This window comes from Anser cygnoides, chromosome 3 (genome assembly GCF_040182565.1).
Source record: "Anser cygnoides isolate HZ-2024a breed goose chromosome 3, Taihu_goose_T2T_genome, whole genome shotgun sequence".
In the NCBI taxonomy this organism is placed as follows: domain Eukaryota; kingdom Metazoa; phylum Chordata; class Aves; order Anseriformes; family Anatidae; genus Anser; species Anser cygnoides.
In genome coordinates, this window is record NC_089875.1 from 53,918,216 (window position 1) to 53,924,355 (window position 6,140).

General features: G+C 46.6%; 1 protein-coding gene across 1 annotated transcript in view; it reads left to right on the top strand.

Moving 5' to 3' along the window:
• Positions 1 to 3: 3 nt before the first annotated feature.
• CCDC170 (coiled-coil domain containing 170) overlaps positions 4 to 6,140 on the top strand; it is an 88,578-nt gene continuing 82,441 nt past the window's right edge. Inside the window, exon 1 of the mRNA XM_048076903.2 lies at positions 4 to 26. The gene's annotated coding sequence lies outside the window, so the exon portion shown is untranslated. The remainder of the gene's footprint in view (positions 27 to 6,140) is intronic.

The window sequence follows — 6,140 nt, forward strand, 5'->3', positions numbered from 1 at the left end:
CTCCCCGGTTCGAGTGGCGGCCGCAGGTGCGTCCCCGCCGCCTCACCGGGGCTCGCAGCGCCGGTGGGGGGCGCGCCCGGGGCTTGCACGGGGAGGGAGGGAGGGAGGGAGCGCGGCGGGGCCTCGCTCCGTCGACGGTGCGCGGGCGGTGCGCGGCCAGCGCCTGCCGGGAGCCCCCCGGGACGGGGAGGCTGAAGGGTTCCCTCCTGCGCCTCGCTGCCGGACGCGGCTCCGACGGAGGCACTTGGCGGGTGGCGGTGAGAGGCACGGCGGGGGGCGTTCAGCCAGCAGCGGGAGTGTCGCTCCGTGCCCCTGGACCCGCTCCTGCTATCGTGAAGTATAGTTTCCTGAAGTAGGAATGGTATCCGCTGCAGTGCCAACCGTCCGAATCGGTCTGGGTCATTGTCACGTTTTATTTATTTATTTAAAGCTGCTTAGCAAGTTCTTGAATTAAGCCAGCTCGTTCAAGGCACTTCTCTGACCGAGCTTGCAGGGCGCTAGCTGGAGCTGGGCTGGTATCTCCGCAGTCAATGCATCAGGTGTCCCGCAAGAGGGACAGGATGGGACGCACAAACCAAAGCCCAAACCCTTCCAGTTTAGTGTCCTGGCGGCAACCGTGCTGAGAACGGGCGGAGGAGTCCTGTATCTCCTCTGGTCTGTAAATTAGCAGGCGACTGCAGTCATCTGAGGCTATTGTTATTTTTACAGGATCTAAACTGAGCAAGGACTGGGAGAGCTTTACGCGAGCCTGACTCTGCTGTCTGCCGCTGAAGCCGGTGGAAGTCTTGTAGATACAGCTTGAGTCTGTTTGCAGCAGATAGCTCATCAATATTTATTTATTTATCCTTGTTAAGCAGCACCCAAAAACGAACCAGCTAAGTCCTTAAACAAAAACCCCCAGTTTTCTTGGAGTACAAAACCAATGGTGTGTTTGCTGCTGTTGTAGTATTTGGAAGAAGGAAGCCGAGCGGGACTGTATCCTCAGAACCCGCCCCAGATATCTGTGCTGAACTACAGGCGGCACGCTTTTAACAGCGCTCACGGTTCTGTTGTGCTGAGGGCATGGTAAAAGTTTGCGTAAAAGTATTTCACCAGCAGACTGGAAGGCTTTTAGTCTACTTGGCAGATTTTATCCCCTTACGTTTCACTTGTATTTCAGCTCTGCAAACTAAATACAAAGTAAAGAGAGTAGGTGGATGTTTGAACTTGCGTTGCTTAGTGGTGGCCGATCTGTCTCATTCTGGGGGAACGTGGTGAGAGTGATACAGTTTTCAATTAAATTTGAGTGGGCTACTTGGGAAAATCATGTTGTTTCTGGCAGGTACCTATCTGATTTTGCTTTGTGTCCTGTTTTTTCTTGTCTTTGTTGCCCTTGAGTTCTTCTGTGTCAGAATTCATGTGAGGTTCTCCTCTGTGTTCTCTCTGAAACTGGAAAAATATTAACTTAGTGATTGTTTTTTGTAAAAACTCATAATTCAGCTTTAAAGCCCCTTGTTTGGACTGCAATACCTAATACCTTAATCCAGCAATAATGCCATTCTTAATTAAAAAGCATCCTGTCAGATTCAGAGCCCGCTGGAATTGGTAGAAAGATTTCTGTGCTGAGTTTAATGCTGCCTAACTTTACATCTTCAGTGCCGACTGGCACCCGAGATGCGCCATCTGTGTCACAGGGAGCCACAAACGGTTCACCTGTTGCAATGGTTCACACCTGGCTGAAGATGTGGATCTAAAATTTTAAATCTAAAATCAATCTGAATTCTTATGGCATTTTTTTTAACATGCAATCAATGCAGCTGAAATTATAACTTAAAATGTATCTTTTTCTCATTAAGTGGTATTATTGTGCTCTCAGTTTTTATACATTGACTATTTTCTCCAGTTTCTGGAGGTGCTTATTCAGGATTTATTTCCTAATTCTATGAGCTTTTGAAAGGAATGTTCAAACTGCTCCAAATATTGCTACACGCTCAAGAGCATTTTTAGTTGTGTTGCTGTTGATGATAGGATCAGTCCCTGTGTCTTTGGTTTTGTTTTGATCTACGCATAACCGAGATTAAAGGCAGAACTTTGGTAGGGTAACATTTTGCATTGTAAATGAGCACCCTGCTGATGATTTAAGTGCTAATAGGACGATGAAGATGTTTGCTAATCTGAGGAAAAATGCACTAGAGCAGTGGGAGGAACTTGAGTTAGGTGGCCCCAAGTCTGTCAGTGTGTCTCCGGTGGAGTTCAGCTGAAGTTGGTTTGGGGGAGCAGATTTCTGTTGTTCTAGTCAAAACCTTAACAGCTCTGTTGACATCAGTGGGGTTTCAGCGAGTCTTCACATTTCGTAGTGTTTTTGGAAAGCAGGAGAGTAGAGTCCCTATTCCGTTGAGCAATTTGCTCGTTCCTTCCTGCAGAGCTCCTTACCCGCTGCCCCAGGGCAGCTTCTGGAATCGCCAAAGCTGTCGGGGGCTTCCCGTCAGTGCGTGTCCTGGGCACTGTTTCCACATGGTTACATCTGTAGTAAAACGTGAGTTTATATCAACACTGTAAATCCATTTTATTAGCACAGCTGACGCTTCTAACGCTTTGGCTTCTGATTTATCTTGGTGACAAGGCTTGGTGGGAAGCGTGACAGCTGCGGCAGCTTCTTGCTGGATGAATAAACGTTGTTCATCTGATAGTCGCTGGTCTCTTCATCCGGGGCTATCAGCCCTGCTAGAATTTGTCACACGCTCGGTCCAAACCTCGCTCATCTTCAGAGCAAGGAAAAGTGGTCCCCAGGAAAAGCCCTCACATTAGGGCTGCTCTGGTATCCTGATGGTTACGAATGTGGAAACTTCTTGTTTTTACACCTAGTGAGCAAAGCTTTATCGTTGGCTACTGAGTAGCTGCAATTTACAGCAGCAAAACAAACAGAACAAAAACCCTAAATCCTTTTGCATGTAGAATGTGTGTCCTCAGAGGAAATGGTTTAACTGTAGGTAGAAAAAATTTCTTGTTAGGTGTCCCATTTCCATCAGGAGTTGTTGGCGTAACCGAACTGACACAGCTCCTGCCGTGCAGATTAGCCCGCTTCCTGCTGCCTCTGCCTTCGTCCCAGACTGGCCTGGTGCATCAGCCCTGCCTGCTTTTAACTGGGAAAGTTGAAAAGGGACCGTGCATTCTTGGCTGGAGTGACATTTTTAGTGCAGCACAACTATAAAGCGACAGTAATATGTGTACTTGCATATTTTGTTTCCCCTGGGGAGGGAAGACTGAAACTGCAACTGCACGGAGTGCATTTTTCAAGCCTATGCAGTTGAGGTTTCTGTCGAGAACGGTCGCGATACTAGCATTGACTCAAGTGCAGTTGGCAGAGTGTTAAAAAGTATTTGGGGGTGCAACAGGAATTGGCAGCTACCATCGGTTGGTGCTCCTGTTTTACCTGTCTGGAAAACACATTTCTTGCGTGGAGCTTGAAGACTGGCGTATATAGCACCAGCTGGGAGAAAAGGTGATACTGTCAACGTGGTGCCTTCCACAACTCGAAGTAGACTTACGGAAAAAAATATATCTTTTTGTTTTAAATTTGTTTAGGTTTGGTTGAAAGAATCAGAAATGGAGGGAGGGGGGTGCTGTGGGTGTGAGGAGAGGGGTTTGCTTGCTCTGCTTTCTGAGTGTGTCTAGGTCTGTTAGGTTCTTGTTCTGTCAAAACCTGTGGAGCACCCCAAACTGTTGGAATTGCTTTGTTTTCTGAGATTCATCCTCCTGGTTTTATGTGTAGCAGAGAGTATGTGCGTGATGCCAAGAAATGCGTCACGGGTGGGCACTGGGGGATCAGAAGTGGGCTACCTGGTGGAGCGTATAGCTGTGGCAAAAAAGTTGTCTAAGGCTAGCACAGATCTTTGCCTTCCCACTGACTGTACAGAATTACAGTCTCTTAAGATTATTTCCTCAGCTGGGGCTGTGTACTTTTCAAGACCCTTTCTGTTCCCCTTAGCTAGGACAGTTAAGCTTTCTTCCCCACCCCTCCACTGGAAGAAAGTGTTTCAGGGTGTGCGTTTTGCTTTTTACATCCCTCTATATTGTATTGTGTTCGAGTACCTCGAAATCTGTACCGTTGTCAGGCTGGTGCCATCACCCGTCTGCAGACAAGAATGAGACTCCCAGCAGAGGTGATCCACCGCCCTGCCGAGGCCGGCAGGACCTCCCGCAGCACTCGTCTCTGGTCCCGAGGGTGGCTGAGAAAAGTAGGTTGGCACACGCGGTACCTCGGTTCCTTTTTGCAATTTCTAAATGGATCCAGGTGTGAAGGGTCTTAGATTGGAAAAAGGTTTGCCACAACCATTATTACTGCCAGGCGTCTCTATCTTTTCTGTCCCTGCTGGCTTTAGAAGGCGACTTTGTTACTTAGCTATGAGTAAATAAACTCATTTAGGTGGACACAGTATCTGTTTTTTTTTTTCTTTCCTCTTTTGAGCTGAACTTTCAGTGGTTCTTACCATTAAGCTAGGATGGGGAAGGAAAGAGAATCTCACAGCATTTTACTAGTTCTGTTTCAGGCAGATGCTTGAAGTTGGCAAGAAAGTCATCCGCAAGCTCTTATGCGCTGGCTGGACTGAATATAAGTTATCTTTGCAGAGACGTAGGGAGGTGTCATTTTATATGCTTTCATTTTTATATGTTTTCACGTGCAGGGCTGGTTTGCTGGCAAAACAGGGACTGACCCTGGCCAGTAGAGAGAGGTTCCCCTGCAAAAACTGGACATCAGGACTCCTGACTGTTAGTGCTCTTAGCAGTTTTACAACCAGCTAGTCTCATGACAACTCTGTCTAGCAGATCTTCAAAGAAAAACACTTTCTACAAGTTGTCCTTTATCTCATCTGATGGAAAAAGCAGTTAGAAGCTGTCTGTACAGTTGGGGTCTTTATAAACGATACTCTAATGAGGTTCCATCTGAACCATTTTTTTGCCATTTGGTCTTAATTTGATTTATGTTAATTTATTAAAAAAATACAATTTAAAGAATTTTAGTTATAATAGGATTGCTCTCTGGTTTTCCTCATATATACTGTATTTCCATCACTTTTTTTTTCCCTTCGACCCTCACTGGCTAGAATAGACCCATTTTGGTGCTGAGTGAGGTAGTGCAGAAGGCTCTCTACAGTTAAACTATGAAGGCGTGTGTTGGATGAGACAGATAAGGCAGATACGTTCTCACAGTTACGGCAGGCTTTGTTTGCTTCTGGAACTGGATTCTAATCTCGCCTGTGCCATAAACTCCCTGCTGGTCAGGTCGTGCTGTGAACTTGCACGGGGCCCCTGTCGGCTGTCTGGCTTGAAGCAGAATGAAAGGTTGCCGGCAGGAGGAGTGTCCTAAGTCTTGCCCACCGGGGGTAGCTCTGCTGTATGTTGCGCTCTGAGAGCTCGTTAGGTTCTTGGTGCATTCAACTGCCTGGCTTGGTCTTGGGTCTCTGCCTGTAACACAGTGAGGCTGTTCTGTCAGAGGCTGTATAGTTCACCAATAAAAAAACCCTCAGATTTGCAGCTGCCAACAGGTACATTTTGAAAAAGATGGCTACGAAGTTTAAGGTACAGTTAGGGCTTAACTGAAGCAGCACACTGAACAGCCATTCCACCCAGTAAAGGGGGTCCGGGGCCGTACAGAACGAGGCGTTTCACAGCTGTAGTCATCTATGCAGACAGAAACTGATTTAAAGTTGCAAAAGTAACCGTGTTCCTGTTGTTTCAGTGCGTTTGGCTTGATAACTCAGTCTGTGTGTTTGATAGGTGCATTTTGCCTGCCAATTTACATTTTAGCAGTTTAGTTGAAGTACCAAAACCATGAAGTGTGTGAGATGAATGGGAACTTACCTTCTCAGGCTTACTTATTGTATTCAAAGTGGGGGTGAAAAAGCCTGTTTTGATAAAGGAATGAAAAAACGTTTGCTGCAAGAGTGACAATTAAAATTTAACCTAATCCTCCTACTATAATTATGTAGAAAAATGTACCCAGCACCTCTTCATGGATCTAACGTACTATTTCAGTGCTGAGGAACTGTTCCGCAGTTAATAGTAAACTTTGTCACCAAGCTCTTCTGCTGACTGGTTCGCTTCTGTGAATGGGGCTGACAGCTCAGACAGCCTCAGCAGCTCAGAGAACTGCTTGTTGA